Source organism: Mesocricetus auratus, unplaced genomic scaffold (assembly GCF_017639785.1).
Source record: "Mesocricetus auratus isolate SY011 unplaced genomic scaffold, BCM_Maur_2.0 Super-Scaffold_6730, whole genome shotgun sequence".
Taxonomy (NCBI): domain Eukaryota; kingdom Metazoa; phylum Chordata; class Mammalia; order Rodentia; family Cricetidae; genus Mesocricetus; species Mesocricetus auratus.
This window is the reverse complement of record NW_024429184.1, coordinates 70,504,870-70,524,631: the sequence shown is the minus strand read 5'-3', so window position 1 is coordinate 70,524,631 and position 19,762 is coordinate 70,504,870. Positions and strand designations below refer to the sequence as shown.

The 19,762-nt window shown below is 42.1% G+C and overlaps 1 protein-coding gene across 4 annotated transcripts in view; it reads left to right on the top strand.

Annotated features, from left to right (window-relative positions):
* The first annotated feature begins 12,260 nt into the window (after nucleotides 1-12,260).
* Fam110b (family with sequence similarity 110 member B) overlaps nucleotides 12,261-19,762 on the top strand; it is a 120,831-nt gene continuing 113,329 nt past the window's right edge. For all 4 annotated transcript variants that reach the window (XM_040741479.1, XM_040741486.1, XM_040741485.1 and 1 more), the window contains exon 1: nucleotides 12,261-12,545. The gene's annotated coding sequence lies outside the window, so the exon portion shown is untranslated. The remainder of the gene's footprint in view (nucleotides 12,546-19,762) is intronic.

Sequence of the window (19,762 nt, the reverse complement as noted above, 5' to 3'; positions counted from 1 at the left end):
TTGTTGAGTAGGAGGGCTCCAGCAGAAGCGGGAAGGGGACGAAAGAGGGCAATTAAGTATATTATTATGTATATATTATACAAAAATAGCAAAAGAGAAAATTTTAATAAAAGTAAAAACATTTTCCAACTTTGTGGGATTAGAACTATTTTCGTTGTGGTGAGATGGCCAAATTTTCTTTTTAGTGACAAACATATTAATTGTTAGAAAAGACTTCAGCACATTGTGTGTTCATTGTAAAATATTTTCGAAAAACAGCCATATGTTCTATGACACTGTGTCTGTACATTATACAGTGAAGGACTTACCATCTTTTTCCACCTGCTGAGGTCAACCACTTAACGAACAGTGAAGTAATTCCAGCCACAAAAATGCCTGCTTATTTCTAGCCTCTGGTCCTTTAGACTTATGTGGATTTATGTCTTCCACAGAGATAGGGAAAGCTCTAAGAGTCTTAACAGAGAACTTAAAAGTATTTTGGATTAGAGAGACCCCAGTAAATTTATGAAACCACTTGGATGGTTGCAATAACAGGAAATACCTTTGATGTCTTATTAAATGATGAGCATGTGTGTAAATGATGGAAGATGAAAGAATGTAAAACATTTATTTTCTAGGGAGAAAATTTGCACTATTATACAGAAACTAAATTCACAAAGAAAGATGAGATCTTATACTCATATACCTGGTAATCCTTTTTTAATTTAAAATAGAAACATGCTTTGTTTTACAAGCCAATCCCAGTTTCCTCTCCCGGCCCTCCTCCCCTGCCCCCTATCCCATCCCCTTTCTCCTCCCCAGGAAGGGTGAGGCCTTCCATGGGGAATATTCAAAGTCTGCCATATCATTTGGAGAAGGGCCTAGGCCCTCCCCCATGTGTCTAGGCTAAGAGAGTATCCCTCTATGTGGAATGGGCTCCCAAAGTCCACTTGTATAAAAGGGATAAATACTAACACACTACCAGAGGCCCTGTAGATTACTCAGGCCTCCTAACTGACACCTACGTTCAGGGGTTCTGGATGGGTCCTATGCTGGTTTTCTAGCTACCAGTCTGGGATCAATGAGCTCCCCCTTGTTCAGGTCAGCTGTTTCTGTAGGTTTCTCCAGCTTGGTCTTGACCCTTTTCCTCATCACTCCTCCCTCTCTGAAACTGGATTCCAGGAGTTCACTCAATGTTTAGTTGTGGGTCTCTACTTCTGCTTCCATCAGCTACTTAATGAAGACTCTAGGATGGCATAAAAGATAGTCATCAGTCAGTCTCATTATCAGGGAAGGATATTTAAGGCAGCCTCTCCACTATTGCTTAGATTAGTTGGGGTCAACCTTGTAGATGTCTGGACATTTCCCTAGTGCCAGATTTCTATTTAAACATGTAATGGCTCTCCTCTACTCCTCCCCTAACTTGATCTTCCTGCTCCCTCATGTCCTTCTCTTCCCTCCTCTTCTCTTTCTCTAACTCCCTCCCCTCCCCCCATGCTCCCAATTAGCTCAGGAGATCTAGTCCCTTTCCCCTTCTCTGGGGGATTATGTATGTCTCTCTTAGGGTCCTCCTTGTTTTCTAGCTTCTCTGGAACACCTGATAATCTTTAAAGTAAATGACAATTAATATTTTTGCAATAGTAAGTCAGAATTAGGAGGAGGACAGAATGCCAAAAAACAGGCTTACTACAAGAGAGTTTATAGACCATTCATTAATTCACTTACCCTTCTGGCATTTATTGCAGAGCTAATTAATCTAGGCTCTGCTGAAAGCTATAGCACAGCAGTTCTCAACCTGTGGGTCACAACCCTTTTGGGGTCGGAAGACCCTTTTACAGGGGTTGCCTAAAACCATCTGTATATCACATTATGATTCATAATAGTAACAAAATTACAGTTATGAAATAGCAACAAGAATAATATTATGGTTGGGGGTTACTACAAGAGGAACTATATTAAAGAGTCACAGTATTAGGAAGGTTGAGAACCACAGCTCTAGGTATACAGAAGAAAGGTTGTTATGCTTATAAAACTTCCTGCTCTCACTGTTGGAAAATAGAATCCCAGCACTCAGGAGGCAGAGGCAGGCAGATCTCTGTGAGTTCGAGTCCATCCTAGTCTACATAGTGAGTTCCAGGACAGCCAGAGCTATATAGTGAGACCCTGGCAGGAAAAAACAGCAACAAAAACAAAACAAAAACAAAAACAAAAAATCAAACAAAACCCTCCATATATATAATTTATAAATATACAATATATATTTATCATATATTCTATATGTGTATAATATATGTATATAATCTATATGTAATATAGATGATATAATTTTAAATAAGTTTGTTTTAAATAAAATGCTGCTATAGAAAACAAGTGATTCTGATTCAAGGGATTTAGTTAGGTTTACATAGTCAGGAGTCTTCACTGTGAGATACAATCTGAGGTGAGGGGAGTAGAAGGAACTAGCCAAGTAAAGATGAGAACCAACTTCATACCAGATAGAAAGAAGAGCTATCATAGAAGTCCTTTGGTAGGGCTGGTTGGATGTGCAGAGAAAAAAGTCAATGCATTTGGAATTTAGAGTCAAAGAGTTGCAACAAGTGAAGCTGGAGGGGGAAAAAGGCCACACAAGAGTCTACATTTTATTCTATTCGCAGTGAGAGACCTCACATGCTGTGTAACCCACTTTATGTTCGTGTAAAGCAGCTTTCCTGGTGCCACGAACAACTAGGTTAGGACTGCATGAGAATGGAAGCTGGAAAACCAGCTAGTTTATACACAGTGGTATAGGGAAACAGATAAAGGCAGCTTATAACAAATTGACAGCAACAAAAAAAGAAGATAAATGAATTTTAGTTATAGTTATACTTTTTAATCTCTCTCTTTCTGTGTGTGTGTGTGTAATTATGTATGTGGAAGTACAGAAGTGTGTATTTATGTATATACATGTGAAAGAGAACAGTTGACATCAAGGGTCTTCTATGCTTCTCCACCTTGTCTTTTGAGACAGGGTCTTTCACTGAAACTAGAGCTTACCAAGTGACTAGACTAGCTTACCAACATTCCCTGAGTATGCTTGTGTCTCCACCTCCCAGAGTTGGGATCACAGGGCTATGTCTCCATGCTTAGCTTTTTATGTAGGTGCTGGAAATCTGCACTCTGCTCCTCATGCTAACGCGGCAGTCATTGTACCCATCAAGCACCTCTCCAGTTCCAGTTTGCACATTTAGAGTAGAGCTAATCAAACTAAAACATCAAATTGTATATTAGATATGGAAGAATGTATAGCAAAGGAAAACAGTAGCTCATAAAGATAAATAAATGATCAATAGAAATTTCAAAATAAATGTAGACTGAGCGAATGCTGGTAAAAATCTCCTCTCTGTAATACTGGGCTTATGGTAGAGGAGGCTGTCCTGTGAAATCTCATACGTATAGTGCCTGCACCATTAGGCAAATAATCTGGAAGCCACTGCAATCACTCTTCTACGAGTAGAGCATCTTTGCAAAGTGCTTCCTCAGTGATAGTCAGCTTCATCTATGTGACCATGAGCCGGATCAATATGATAATGAAATACATATTCAGAATAAATATTTATTTCTGTCTACAAACAGCTTTTCTGTTTTGTTGGTGTTTATGACTAGGTAAAGGTAGCAAACTTAAAGTAAATGGAAATGGGTCCCAGGGACACTCAGAGAGAAAATGCCTCAAGTTCTTGAGGGTTTGGAGCTGGAGCAAGCAGAACACTGACACACATTATTCCCTGTTTCCATAAAGGCTTAGGCATACAGTGACATCAGTTAGAAATCAAAAGCATTCTGTTTTGCCCACGAAGAAAAACAGTAGATTTGAGGAGTAAAGTGCTTCTGTATTCCTGTGGGTCTTGTAGCCCTCTAAGATTGTCAGAAAAACAATTAGTTCCGGGTAATTAAGGCCATCTGTCAAATGCAAAGGACCACAGTATTCCCCAGTGCCAAAGCAGGCTTGTATGTCCATTGAGTGAATGTAAAGCTCTCCCCATTGCCAGTTGTGACTGAGCATAGGTCAAAGTACACCAGAAATGCTATTCACTCAATTTAGGGTCTAACTAGGGTTTTAATCTAGTTAACAGAAAGAGAAAGGTGTTATTACACAGAGGTGACAAAGAGGCTGGGGACAGACAGAGCTGAGTTTTCTATAAAGTACAAAGCTCCTTGTTCACCCCCTGGCACTGCATAAACTGGGTGTGGTAGTGCATGACTGTAATATATGTGAAGGAAAAGGGACTGATTGCAAAACATCTACAACCCTAATACTCAGAGGAAGAATACAGATGTGTACACACACTTCATCAATGTGTACAAAAGCCAAGCAACCCATTTCCACTACCTAGCAATTTGGTATATACTCTAGAGAAATAGGCTTGCATGTGAACCAAGACTGTCTACAGAAGCCAGATGCTGGCATCAAGCTGATATCCCCTAACAGTAGAATAACAAAAGCAACTGTGTTCTATTCATCTATGCAATACTGAAGAGAATGAAAATAGATTAGTAAGTGGGGTATGTAACCTCAGAAATGAAGCCCATAAATCTATCATTAAAGGAAGCCAGATAGAAAAGAAACAGAACCATAGAATCCCACTTAGATAATGTACAATAACAAGGAAAATTTGTCTATGATTTAAGAAATGAGAACATGAGTTGCTTTTGGAGAATACAGTCATATTAGTAACGAGGAGATAGTACAAGGTGGGCCTAAGAGGTCCTAGCAATGAGCAGTGACTACAGGGAGCTCACTTTATGATCATTTAGCAAGCTTACATTTGAGAATTGTACATTAGGTGGGACCTACACTGAACACATAATGCAGTAATGTAGATCAATAAGTTACATGTAAATTAGATGCAAATACAAGGTATATGTATATGCTATCTTTCTGTTAGCATTTTACTTCTAATATACAAAGGAGGGAATTAAACCATTTCATTTCAAAATTTCTAATTATGAACACTGTACTCTATTACATGTCAAGAACTACAAAATTGTATATATTTAACCTAAAAACAATATAAATAAATACTAAGTTAATTTCAACAGGTTTTGAAAATAAATGAAATCTGCAATGTGAAATTTCACAGGTAAAAGCACAAAGTCATTCTGGAGAAATGAATAAAGTAGCCATAAGTAGACAAATTGTCTCCCAAACAAGCAAGAAATGTAGCAGGGTGGCTGATGTGGATAATACAGGAGTTCTTGATGACTTCATTAACCTTTCTCTAAAACAGCTATAAATATGCTGAAAATAGAATGAAAAAGCCAGGAGTGTCAATCAACTTACTTCAAAAGTAAGACAGCCCTTAGAGATAATTTTCCAGGAAGTATTTGAAAATCAGTTGAATTGAATTAGAAGTGCAGTTACTAACCTGGAGCTATTTGATCAGATGAATGGAACAAAGCTAAGAGCAAAAATAAAAGTTAGAATGCAATACTTTCTCCTTCTGATGGGGTCCACTAGAACAGAAAGGAACAGCCTGCAAATCCAGAGAACATACAATGGCTTGCCTATTTGTTCCTTTTCTGGTTTGGAGAAAAAGCTTAGAGGTTATCATTTCCTGAAAAGAGGGAAGGGTTGAATGTGGAGCACACAGTGCACACTCTATGACAAGGAAGTCCAGATGTGAACGAATTGTTGTGTGTTAATGCTATCAAAGGGGCATATCCAGTAAACAGATAGAGGCAAACGTAAGTCCATGAAATAAAAATTTGGACTTTGATAAACACAAGGAGAACAATTACATAATGATGTGAAAATATGTAGATAGATAAACTAATGGAGCTGTGTGAGGTAAATAGATAGGATGATGGAGCTGTATAAGATTGAGTGTTCAAGAAAGCTACAACAACACATCATTGTGTGTACCAAAGCTCCAATGACACAATGGGGCTGGCCTAGTATGGAGTAAGCTGTCCTGGAAGGAGAAAAATTAGTTTAACTGTTCTAAGTTTAACTGTTCCCACACCTAGTTCTACCAACAGTGATTGATAATTTAGTTCTGGTTCCCTTTAATTCTAAATTTGCTATTATATATGTTTCTCTCACCCTGGGTTCAAACCCAGGGAAACCAGGGGTTGAAACCATTTTACTAATTTTAGTGAGGCATGAGCACAAAGCTGTGCCTTGGACTCCTGCAGTGCAGGAACCTGTTTTACCAGAAGTCTTAATTTTCCAAGGGGTGGAATTTCTACTGGGTCTACAACAACGAATTCCTGAACTGGACACACAGAATGTCAAATGGTCACTCTGGGGTCTTAGCCAGTAAGTCAGTGGGCAAAGAATGACACTTACTGCCTTGACTGCATGGAGGATCTGAACCCTTAGGGGGCAATTAAGTGTCTACTGCACCTTGGGGATAAGGAGCAATATGTCTGGAATGCAGGCAGTCTTTCAGAGAAAATTCTGAAATAAAACTCAATGGGAACTACAAAAACCCAATTCAGGCAAGAGTTATAATACAAGGGAATACAAAATAGACAGTGAGATGAATAGATTATAGTTAAAAATAGGATGGCTATGATCATGTGATCAAGTGGAGAACAGCATATTATCATTTTGAGAATTTATTTTTATAGATATGTTTGCATTTATATGCTAACAAAAATTTTGTTTTGTTCAATTTCTGAATCTCATAAGATGTACTATTAAGTAACTTTGTGTTTCTGTATTTGTTAAAGGATATTAAATATCCTATCTACTATTGGTTAAAGTGTATCATTTTGTTGTTTGCTTCACATTATGTTTAAACATGATTTTATTATCTTCACTTGGAAACAAGACATGGTTTAGAGTGATATGCACTGATCACAAGCTGACAAGGAAGGCACTGGTGGGTTTTATAACATGAAAATCTGTACAGAATGAGCTGTTTATTTCCTTAGCTAGTTCCATATCTACGTGCACATAACATGGGCAATAAGAGATGTTTTCGTGTAGAAGTAAAGATTCAGCTTATTACGTATGCATGGTTGAGAGGCTAGACAGTCATTGTCTGTAGCTCCCTTCTGTTGCTCATTAACTGGCTTGCCTCATTGGTTAGGGCAACACTTCACTCTGTAAATGCTCCTCTTTCCTTTAAATCCTCTTTCAGCTTTCACTTTGAGCTGGATGGATGCTGGGCATGCATTTCATAAGTGAAGATCATGAGAAATGGCAGACATCGGGCAGGCCCTCATGGGCTTCAGGAATCTGACACGAAGAGATTCCAGTTTGTTCTTCTCCACTTCTGCTTATCTTGTCTATGTGATTAGCTGCACTGTGGTTTTCTGTCTCCAGCATTAAATACCAAGGTTGTAGCCTTGGTTACCATAGATGCATCAGATCAAATATTATTAAATTCTGCATATGAAGATATCTGTCTGTCTGTCTGTCTATCTTCCTATCTACATGTCTAGGATCTAGTGACTGCCTTGATCATTCAAATTTCTGTTGTTCAATCTTAATGCCCTCCCCAGTGTGAGTGTGTGTGTGTGTGCTTTTTAAGTTCTTCCATCCTTCCTTCCTCTGCATCTCTGGTGAATCCTCTGACTCTGCCCTTTGTCATCCCAGCATCTTTAGTTTGACTTTCCTACTTCTACTTCCTGCCTGGCTACTGACCAGTCAGTTCTTTATTAACCAATGAAAATAGTGCATTTTCATAGTGTACAGAAGGATTATTCTACAGCACTCAATCCCTCTTTTTAGTTTTTATTTTGAAATAGGGTATCACTAAATTGCCTAAGCTGACCCTGCACTTGCTCATATACTTACTTCAATTAAGTGTGTAAGAATCTCAGCAGCAAGTACTGCAAGCCTGCATTACCAGACACAGTTATTTTCAGTGTCAAATCCCTTGTAGTTTAACAACCATTTTATGTACATATATTATAACGCAATGTCAGGTGATATGAAGTTGCTATAGACATGTCAGAATGGAAGCTTCCATTGTTTAAGTATATATTATGTTAGTTACAAACAACTCACGGCTGCTCTTAGAGTAGACTCTTCTAGGAGAAAGCAAGGGAAATATATCCCTCTGAAGGGATGTACAAAGGTGGAAATTGGACGTTAAAATTCCAAAGTTTCAAGTCAGTGGTGCATTTTGCCCACAAACCCATGGGTTCTACATTCTGGGATTAAACCAACCATGAATCACAAATATCCAGAAAACAGTCTATGTGTACCTGTACATACCTTCTCCTTTGCATTATTCCTTAAACAACATATTATAACAGCCTTTAACAATGGGCTACAAATGACATAGTAAAAACAGTACTTAAACCATAGAGTGCAACAATTATTTACATAGCACTAAGTATTACAAACATCTCAAAGATGAGTTTCCATTTACAAGGGGTTATGCATAGGTCATATGCAAGTGCTACACTATATAATGTATAATAAACATGCTCACCTGACAATGGATTTTGTATCTGTAGAGGTCGTGAATCCAATGAACACCAACACAGCTGTGTTTTGAGACATGGAATTAGGAAAGGAAAAGCCATAGGGCAAGCACATGAATACATGGAACCAGACTTGGGGGCAAAAGACTAACAAGGATCATAATGTTTCCAATGTCAAGCAGGTATTTGCAAGAAGACGCAATGTGGAGATACTAGTGGGAAGATCCAGAAGCCTAGGGCCTTGTGGTGTGCCACATGTGTCCCTGGAGAGTGACTTCTCACCCTCTATGCCTACCTGGGGTCCTCAGTACAGCATGCCCTGCTGATGAAGGGTGAGCACAGAAAGAGATTACACCTTTACAACACACACAGGTCCATAACAACAGTAACATATGTGGGCTGGAGAAACATACTCAGGAATTGAGTCACAAAGCAATCTGCCTTACCTGGTGACACAGACAAAAGTCTGAAGGATCATTCTATCCAGCAAATTTTTCTTTGACAATGGAAATGTGCTTTTCTTAATTTGGACCAGCCAGCAGGATAGCCATCAGCCTCGTGTGGTTACAGAACACTTGAAAAAAGTATCTCCTGTGGTTAAGAAAACTTTAAGTCATTGACATTTAAAATCAAAAAGTTTAATTCAGTGAGTCAAATTCAACTCAATGGATTTAGATGTGTTGAAGGTTTAATTTAATATATTCAAATGACCTCTCGTGGTTAGACTGCCTCACTGGAGAGATTATTTGTGACATCCATGAGCAAGTCTGGTTTAGGGTGAAAGATATATGGACTACAGGTCAAATGGGTCAGCTCATAAATCTTCTAATTACTAACTCTAACCTTAGATATGTCACTCATCTTTCCTTGGCCTGAATGTCTTCACAGAATGGACATCATAATATTTATGTTTAGTGGCCCCTGTTAACTAACAGTGAAGTAGTAAATTGCCTAGCAGACTGAGAATTTAGAAAATGGTAGCAACTGGAGTTAAGCCAGGTCCTGGAGGTTGTCTGCAAACACCCATCACCATCTTGAGCATGTGCAGGAATGCAAAGTAAACTGGGAAACCAGAAGCACTAGATAAACCCGGGCTGCTGCCCATGGTGAACTGACCGATGGTGCAGCAATGACCCACATGGTCTTCCTATCTCTGCTTGCTGGCAGCTGTCCTTTCTCTCTGGGGTGGTGGTTTCTACCCCATCCTCCCACCCCTGAAATACACTCCTCTCCTCCCTGCTTCTTCTATAACTTTAAAGTAACCGTTGAAGGAAACGACAACTGGAGTTTGTTCAACCAATAACTTTAATTTTACATACAATCCAAAGTGGTAGGAGTCTGGTCTGAGGGCTGAGGATTTCCTAAGGCTTTTCTATAGAGTGAAGAGCACAAGTTAACCTAAACAACAATCAAACACTCTTGGGAGACATTAAAAATAAGCTTTTGCTTCATGCTTGTCTTCTCTGGGTGTGGTCAGGAGCTCTCCAGTTATTTCTGTATCCTGCCAGAAACCAGTCTGTTATGCTGTGCTTGTAGGGGAGTTTGAACAAATAGAGCTGCCTGAACCCAAACTAACTAAAAGAGAAAAGAAACAGCATAGACCTTATGGGACCCTCTCTATGGTGTTGGAGAACTCTACTTATTTGGTTGAGTTACTTCTTGGAGAGTGATAAACATTTGCCCAGATGTCCCTGGGGGCTGAGCTGCGATACCCAGGCTCTTTTCCTTCTGGTTGCTTCTAAATTGCTGAGTCATGATTTCTTCCCTGTCTCTCCAGTGGGAGGCACATATGTTTACAGTTCATTGCTATTCAGCTCACAGGCCTTTATATTTTTGAAATTTCATTAATGATTGAAAGACTAGGTTCTTACTCATGCAAAGAAACAAAGAGGGGGGCCCTGATCTCCCATCCTTTAAAAGTCATATTATTCTCCTACGTGAAGTAAATCCAGCCATTAGGCTGTGGTTAATACTGACAGCTACATCTGTAGATGCTTGTTTGGATACTTTCAGAGACAAAAACCATTGTGAAACAAAGGAATTCCACACATAGGCCAATGGTCCATACTCAAGTACAGAAACATTCTATTTTTTTTTTTTTGGCTTTTTTACGAGACAGGGTTTCTCTGTATTGTTTTGGAGGCTCTCGGTCCAGCCTGGCCTCGAACTCACAGAGATTTGCCTGCCTCTGTCTCCCGAGTGCTGGGATTAAAGGCGTGTGCCACCACCACCCGGCTACATTCATAGTTCAAATATTAGTCTGCAAATCCCCAGAAGGCTATAGTAGCCCTTCAGAATCTGTCTTGAAAAGGCAAGTACATTTTATTGCACTAACTGATAGAACAGAAAATTCACTAGGAGGTTCTGGCTTAGACATTATTGCTTGACTCTTGTTCTCTGACCACATCTTTTTGGGTTCAGTTATGGTAAGAACAGTATGGGTGTACTGGCTCTATGGTGAAAAAGTAAGATTACTCTCAATGAGAACCTTAATCCTATTAAAACCTAGGACTTTGTTTAAGTGACTTCTTGGCCCATACTTCATTATCAAGAAATAATTTGATGCCGGGCGGTGGTGGTACACGCCTTTAATCCCAGCACTCGGGAGGCAGAGGCAGGCGGATCTCTTTGAGTTTGAGGCCAGGCTGGACCGACAGCCTCCAAAACAATACAGAGAAACCCTGTCTCAAAAAACCAAAAAAAAAAAAATAATAATAATAATAGTAATTTGATTTAGGCAACACAAAAGCTAGAACTCACTGGTTGTGGTTTTGATTTCCAAAGCACAGGGTAATCTTTTATGATTTTATAAGTCAACATTTTGAAAGGGAGCCTCTGGCAAAGCTTCTGAGCAGGAAAGGAATTCACGGTGCATATCCTCAGACCCCCTGTCTCGATGTTTCAGAGAGAGCTTGGCCAAGGTGGTTGATATGTGGGTTTTCCCGACTCTCTTGTGTCTCAGCCATATACAATGGGAAGAGGCTAGGAGCAAATAAGCAAAAGTGTGTGTGTGCGCGCGCATGTGTGTGTGGTGGGGTGAGGAGTTCTGCTCTGGCTGGAAACTGCCTACATTTGCTATGGTAATGATGAAAAATAGCTTCATTCTGCTATCACTGGATTCGGAGTAGAAATGGAGACTACAATGTAATTTGCTGACAACGAACTCATTTGCATGCCAAAGTTCCACTCAAAGCCTAGCATTAGGTCACTGTCACTTATTAACACAATACTCCTGCAAATAGCCAGAAATTTATTATAGGAATCTGACTTTTATAATTTCTGAACTAGAAGGAATTAACAGTGGCATAATTTAAATATGTATAAATGGCTTTTTGGAGAAAACCATACAAACCTCATTACATTTCAGAGTACTAAGGGTTACGAACAGAGAGATTTTGCTTAATACTTTTGTGAGAAATATATTGTGACCCCCCATCTCCTTTAAAGTCTGTCATTGTGATTATGTATTTTAACGTTAAGATTTCCTAGTAGCGAAACTCAATTAGAACGGGCTTAGTCTTCCTGGTTGCTTCCTGCCCACAGAGAAAACCTTACTGACCATGTGGAGTTAGGAGATGGAAGCCAAGATCTTCCACAAGGGGCTATCACATCTGAACACAGGTTCTGATCTGCACTGTCCTGGGGTAGGAGAGTCACATGTCAGGGCTGCTTCTCGGGGGTAGGAGCAGTGATCAAGGGGGGCACACGGTGGGCATGGGGTTGTTGGGAGCAGAGCCTGAGCACAGGTGGGCGGAGCGGAGGTGAGCGAGAAGGAGTGCATGGTGAGGAGGGGTGGAGCGGGAAGGTGGGCTGGGGGCGGAGCGCTCTGGGGGCGTGCCGGCTGCGCGGGGACACGAGCTCTGGCTGCTGCCACTGGCTCCAAGTTCCCTCCCTCGCTCTCCCGCGGAGCCTGCCTGAGCCCGCCCCTTTGGTGCGGAGGTGCAAACGCAGCGGCGGTCAGCCCAGCCCTCCGTTGCCGCGCGATCTGGGCCCGTTCGGCCACCGCGGTCCGCTCGGAGCCGGCGGTGAGGACCCGGCGGCTGCTTCATTTCGGCCTGCAGTGCACAGCAGGGCCCAAGCCCCTCCTCGCGGTCTCCGGAGCCTGGTGCCCGGCCTGGCCTCCTTGTTGGGGCCGGAGAACGGCTAAGGTAAGCTGGGGCGCTGGCGGGTGGGGAGTGCGGCGCGGGGTCCTGCTCCGACCCGGTCTGGGCGCCGGGAGCCCGGCCCCGCTGTCCGCCCTGCGCCTAGCTGCTCGTCCCGGCCTGGCGGCGAGGCCCAGGCTCGGTAGGAGCGCTAGCTGCTGGGGAGGGTGGGCGAGAACGCTCCGTGCCCGGCCCCTCTCCGTGTTACGTCCCCACCCACCCAGGTCATGCCGTGGGCGCACTAGTGTGCTGCCACAGTTCCTGCGGGATTGCAGAACCCCGGGCTCCGAAAGTTTGTTTGTCTCCCCCACCCCCCAGCACATATACACCTTCCAGTCCTCCCACAGCTCTGGTGTCTCCTCTTTCTTGGAAACAGATAAAACTGGTCCTGGCTCACTCATGCCCCTGTCACCTAGCGGTGCACAGAACTTGGCGACAATGCCAGGCTGTGGGAAGCTGGGTGTCTGCGCTGCCCTCCTTTTGTTAGAGCAGGAGCGGAGCCTGATGGTGTAAATGGCAGTGACAAGTCTCTCCATCCTGGCTAGTGGAGAAGGAAGAGGAGATAACTCTGCTTTGTTACTTCCCAAAGTGGAAATAAAACCACCTGACGCCCAGCTTTTTAACCCTTACGAGTTGCTATTCGGATTTATTGACAGTCACCCTCTCCAAGAAGAAAACAGACATTCTTTCCTGCCTAAGATTCAGGCAAACTCCGGATTTTCCACCACAGCCAAGTTAAGTCCTGTGTAAATCTGGTACACATCTGTGACAACAGCACATGGCTGGCTGTGAGGCTTGCTGAGTCTATTTTTACAGAGAGAGTATGATAGCAGAATCAGCATTTTTTTTTCTGTCTGAGTAATATGACTTCCATTTTCATTTCCTCTGTTGGCCTTAAAGAGTTATTTAGCATCCACCATTCTAAATCACGTGACTGTACCGTGTTGTTATTTGTATTTGTATTCATTTTGTGGTGTTGAGCCCTGATCTTTCAAAATGAGCTATTTACTAAGCATAGTTATTTAAAGATAAGGGTATGTAGATAAAGATAAGGGTATGTAGATAAAGATAAGGGTATGTAGATGTTACATTTAATCTGTGACATTTTTTAGATTATTCATCTTAAAATCGTGAATTGAACTCGGGGATGACATTACTTCTTGAACCCGAAAATCTGCAAAGGCCTTAACATGGGGCCTGGAAGCAGAACTAAAGAAATATGAGCTATATTTATTTTCAATTCATGTTTTGCTGTTCAGAAAAAAAAATGTTTCTTTTGTTTGTTTCCATCCCAGATCTTTTAAATCGTGGACTATTTTGAGGCTGTGATTTAATTTTAGATCAGAACTGAGATTGGGTTGTTTGCAGGAGACTGACAAGCTGGCTGGGAAGGGAGGATTTATTGCTTGTCTGTCTGAGTCTGAATCCTGCCATGGCCTAGTGGATTTCCTAATAGAAACTGGTTGTCTCTAAGGGGCCTGGTTGTCTATGAAGGGCTTAAACATGAGGGAAACCCCTGCTGTGAACCTCCTCTTGAGATCACCCCTTCTCCAGGGGGCATAGGAGCTAGTTAACACTCACCATGCCTGTCATTAATGAAAGAAGAATGCATCCACTGTGTGAGCAACCCTCAGAGCATGTCATTCCTGTCTTTAAAGCCTTGGGATCAAGATCTTAAGGGTAAATAGTCGAGAAAAAAATAATATTACCCACTTGCCATTTTCAGCAACTAAACGTGGTGATGATCCTCGGTTAGTTATCAGTTCACCCTCTATCTCCACCATTGACTTTGCAGTGACAGTCTTTTTCATTTTTCAATATGTTGAAGTCTTGGGGTCCTCCAGCAGTGGAGCCGTTGTAGGTACAGCCCAGCAACAGTAGGTGGTGCTGTGGGGGACTAGTAGCCCAGCCACAGCACAGGTATGCTATGCTTAAGGAAAATCGGATTGATTAATCTGCAGCAGTGTTTGCCTCGCAGTGAAAAAACCCACAATACAGACACCGGCCTGCATTAGTGTTAGGAATGACATGGCTTCTTAAGTTTCCTCTTGTGTTTTTAAATCTTTTGGGCAATTACCTAGAGAATGCGTTCTCTTTGTGAGCCCTACCATGTTCTAGATGTTAAATGTTCATTGCTTATGAAAATTATCATCTGTACTCTTCCCTTTCATTTCTCCATGTTAGAGTTGGGTGGGCTAACCTAATACAAGAGTTTCTCCAGCTACCCTTGACCTTTTCTGTTTCTGATACACACACTTTCAACACAGTAAAATAAAAGGTAAGGAGCCTATTAGCATTTTGAACTTATTTAGGGAAGCCTGTGTTAGGGTCCCTTCCCCTCTGCCTTTACTGTTGCTGCTTATCATTTTCCTGGTATGCTGAATGAGCTTTGACGTTCTGGGTAAAGACTCTGAATTTTTACTGTGCTGCCTGGGACCCGGGCTGCGTGAGCACCCAGTCTAGGAAGTGAATAAGTGCACTCAGGACAGGGTTTCTGGCCCCTCATCAGTTATCTCTGAAGGTCAGTTCTCCGAGCAGAGTATCTGTATCTCTAGACTTTCTCTTATGCCTTTAACAGCCACTTGTTTTGCTGTTATCTGCTTTCTGTGAGTGAATTCAGTGGCTTGTCTGACTCACGGCTAATAAGTACTGAAATGTGTGTGACTACCAGAGCTCAGTGAGGAAAAGCTTTCACCTTCTTTCAACTGCTGGAGCTGACTGCTCCTTTCTCTGGGGTTTTGGTAGTAACAAATCTCATCGTTCAGTGATGGGATTTGGATTTTCTGGGTAGTGCTTGATCATCAAACAGTCCAAAACTAGAAGAAATTCAGCTTTTTCTTTCTTTCGTCCTGGAGGAATCTTCTAGTGCATGGCAAAGATGACTTATTTTAGGTTTTGAGGAAGATGGCAGTTGAGTGCCTTTGAATTAGATACAAGGCTAATGAAGACGGCTTAGACACTGGGTCTGTTTGCGCTTTTGCTTATGACAGCCCCAGCTCCTCATTTAGCATTAGGATGTTCTCTCCTTCTGAGCTTGTTTACAATGATCACTTTCATCAGCTGGATGGGACCTTGAGGGTTGAAGCAAATTCCTTCTCTACTTTCCAGTCACTGCTTGTTTTGTTCCACAGTTGAGGCAGAGCCTAAAGAAAAAAAAAAGATGAATGATGTTTCTGAGTCAGCCACCCCACAGGAATACAAATAGTAATGTAAACAAGAAGTGCCGAGGAACCCCTAAAAAGAGGAGGTGACTCAGCACAATGCTGCCCTGCTGTCCTGAAAGCTTGATGGAGCTGTGATTCTGGGCAATGAGAGGTCCAGTATGGGGTGATGGACATGCAGGAACTGAATGGTAGCTGTGGGAATGAGTTTTCACATTGTCCACACTGATAACAACAGTTAGGGTACCGGCCAACCTTTCTACTCTGCCACAGTACGTTTTCACCTTGTTTGTAGACAACTTGGACAGGTTTGTCAATAATGCTTCTGTGATATAAAATTAATAAACTTATGCAGTGATTATGCCTACTTTGATGCCTCCAGTTTCTTCCTGTGTATGAGAAGGGGCTAAGTAGGACCTTAATGTAATCGTTTTCATGTGATGTAGTTTATCTCATGAGGAGACTGCTTAAGGACCTGTGCTTGTAAGCTTTGGCCTCTCCTCCTCCCTGCTTTTAAAGCTTAGTAGCCAAACAAATTGCTTCCTCACCCCCCAGCATTGTCAATGAAAAAAACAGGCACCAGAGTGGGGATTTTAAAATTGTAAACGTTTTGGATGCAAATTCAAAGAACACCTCAGCTCGAGGAAATTGTCATTTAGCAGACTGGTTTCTGGAAGAATTGTAAGCATTCCATGGTGTGGTTTGTGTACCAGGCCAAGATCAGTGTGGTTTGAAACTGTCCAGTTCCAGATAAGGCCTTTAAAAACACAATCCTAAGCATATGGGATTTTGGGGTATTTGTGTTGTAATGCAAAGCAGTTTTTTTCCCCTTCTACTGACAATAGAAGTTTTTCCCCATCTTTTTAGTTGCCTTCTTAAAGAAGAATCATGGTAACTTCAAAATGACCATTCTTGCCAGCAGTGCTTTGGTCCCATAAACTTAGTAATAAAAATAAAAGAAGTTATTATGCAAAAGAATATAGTTAATAATTTGCCCTAGTAAATATATTTAAAATTATTTGCAGAGGATTTATTGTTTGTCAGAAAGTTTTTTATAAAAATTAGCCAGGAAAGATGTGGTCCCTGCCTCTTCCTGGCTTGTATTATTAATTGTGTTTCCTTTTACTGTGAGTCCTGTAGCTATGATTCAGTATCTGACAAAAGCAATTTACAGGAGATTTATTCACAATTCCAGGGAAGTCACAGAAGTAGAAGCATGAGGCAGCTGGTCACATGCAGCTGCAGTCGGGTAGCAGGAGGAGGTGGGGCTTCTGCTCAGCTGGCTCTCTCCATCTATGCAGTCCAGGGTGGAGGCCCAGGATGGTGCTGCTCCATCATCTATGCAGTCCAGGCAGAAGCCCAGGATGGTGCTGCTCCATCATCTATGCAGTCCAGGGTGGAGGCCCAGGAGGGTCTGCTCCATCATCTATGCAGTCCAGGCAGAAGCCCAGGATGGTGCTGCTCCATCATCTATGCAGTCCAGGGTGGAGGCCCAGGATGGTCTGCTCCATCATCTATGCAGTCCAGGCAGAAGCCCAGGAGGGTGCTGCTCACACATAGGATAGGTCTTCCCACTGTGGTTGACAGAAATCAACCACATCTGTCACAGTCATTATTGACAGTGATTGAAGTGCATTGCCTAGGTGATTCCAGACTCTGTCAATCAAAACTAGCCTCATGAGACTTTAGAGGACAAAGTAGGGAAACAGATAATGGATTAAATCAGTGGTTTTCAACCTTCTAACACTTGTCCCTTTAATACAGGTCCTCATGTTGTGGTGATCTCCAACCACAAAATTATTTTCGTTGCTACCTCCTAACTGTAACTTTGCTACAGTTATAAGTGGCAATGTAAAACGTGGTATGAAGGCTATCTGATAGGTGACCACACAAGGTAGAGAACAACTGAACTAACTGAACCTATAAAACCCCAATTTAAAGGAATAACAGTTGTAGTTGAGAAAGAGGAACATTTCCCACCTTAGATGGGTGTTTTTGGAGTGTTTCACTGAGAACTTTACTGAGTTCTTAGACCTGGAAAAAAAAGCAAACAAGACAACATTTGAAAGATGTTTGATCACAGGGATGGCTTATGCGAAGGTCCTGTGACAGACAGAACTACCTTTGTAACAAGAGAAAGGAACCAGGTCACCTGGTGGCCTTGCAGATCACGGGAAGGGGGGAGAGGTACAAAGTTTCTATTCTGCCTGGTCCAGCAGCTGTTTAGCCTCAAATAAACATATAGAAACTCATATTAATTATAACCTCTTTGGCCAATGGCTCAGGCCTCTTACTGGCTAGCTCTCTCTTAATTATTAACTCATAACTATTAATCTATGTATTTCTACATGGCCTTATCTTACCAGAGAATGCTCAGAGCATACTATCTTCCCAGTAGCTACATAGACTCTCTCTGGTGGCTTCTCTCTGCCTCCTCTCCCCGAATTCTCCTCCTCTGATAGCCCTGCCTATACTTCCTGCCTGGTTAGTGGCCAGTCAGTACTTTAGTAATCAACCATGCTAACATTTGAGCTGCAGGTTGTGCAGTGTCTGGTACTGTGGTTGGCTTCATGGTGCTGGCTGCAGTGTCCTGTTGCAGACAAGAGGCCCTTTTCCTCTATTGATCTTGGTGACACAGCCCAAAGGCCTGATGTCAAGTAGTGATCTTGTCCTTTGTCACAGAATATGCTATGAAGTGGCTGACTTTTCAGTTGAACTGAGCATACCTGTTCTCAGTCTGGGGGAGGAGAGATTGAAGGGAATAAGAGGTTGTACTTAGAAGCACGGGTTTCTTGGGGGCAGTGGATTTGGAGTAGCTTTCAGGAGACTAAGGCTTGTTTGTTCTTTGAGCTGAATGTCACCACAGGTCACCTAAGGCCTGAGGTACTGATTGCAGAGACCTGATTGGTACATAATAAAATCATGGGAGTGGGGCTCAGGGAGTGGTGGGGTGCTTCCCTGAGATCACTTATGCTCTTCCAGAGGACCTGAGCTGGGTTCCTAGCACAGATGTCAGGTGACCTGTAATTCCCATTCCAGATCTGCCATCCTATTCTGACCTCTACCAACATGTACACACATGACATGCATTCACATAGACACAGATACCCATAAAAACAAACAGTAAAATCTTTAAAAAGCAATGGGAGCAAATGTAGTAGAGAAGTGTCACCCGTGCAAAAGTGGCCAGTGCTCATTAAACTACTCCCATTGCCTAAGACACTGAGCCCTTCATTACCTTCTCCCCACCTTGACATTGGGTGCCAGACCCTGTCAGCTGCTACTCTGGACTATGGATTATTTCCCAGTTCCTTAGTTGTTGTTTCCTGTTGCTATTACCTGTTGGTGCTTTGTTTTGAATGCTAATCTGCCGCTTTCAAAAGGAAATCATGCTGCTTTTAGAAGTAGCACTATTTGTGTAGTCGCTGACCATTTAGTCTTTTGAAGGGCTTACTTATTGCTTGCTGCATACTTTTTTCTGTGAAGGTTGGTAAAGAAGACACAACGTTCAGACCCCGTGCAAACACCCCATAATCATGGATGCATATAAGTGTACACATTCAGTCACCACACACATGCAGTCACAGCAGTAACCCTTCTTTCCTTGGCTTGCCAAGGGCCGCCATTCCTATCCTTGTTGGAAACAGCTTGAGTTGGAGATTCTTGCTTAGTGTACAGAGGCCCGGGATGCTATCCCCACACAGCACTGCAACACTATGAATGATATACTTTTGGAAATTGGGTACTCAGTGAGTGGGGACTAGTGACAAATGATGATAATGTGTATTTTCACTGTGTAAAGGGAACACTGCTGAACTGGGGTGCTCTTTGTAGGTTTGCCTGTGCCATGTGCATTTAAAACCCTTTTAACCTCTCACTGCCCTATGTTCTTTCAAGTGGTCATTAATTGGAATGCTGTGTTTTTCTTCCTAATCAAACTTTGTTCTTGCTTGGTGGCCATGGGTGACTGGGAGAAGTGACTATTGATTCTCAGCTGACTGACTACCTGTTGATACTTTCCAGTGTCTGTGGCTCCAGCACTGTCACATACCTGCCTCGGAG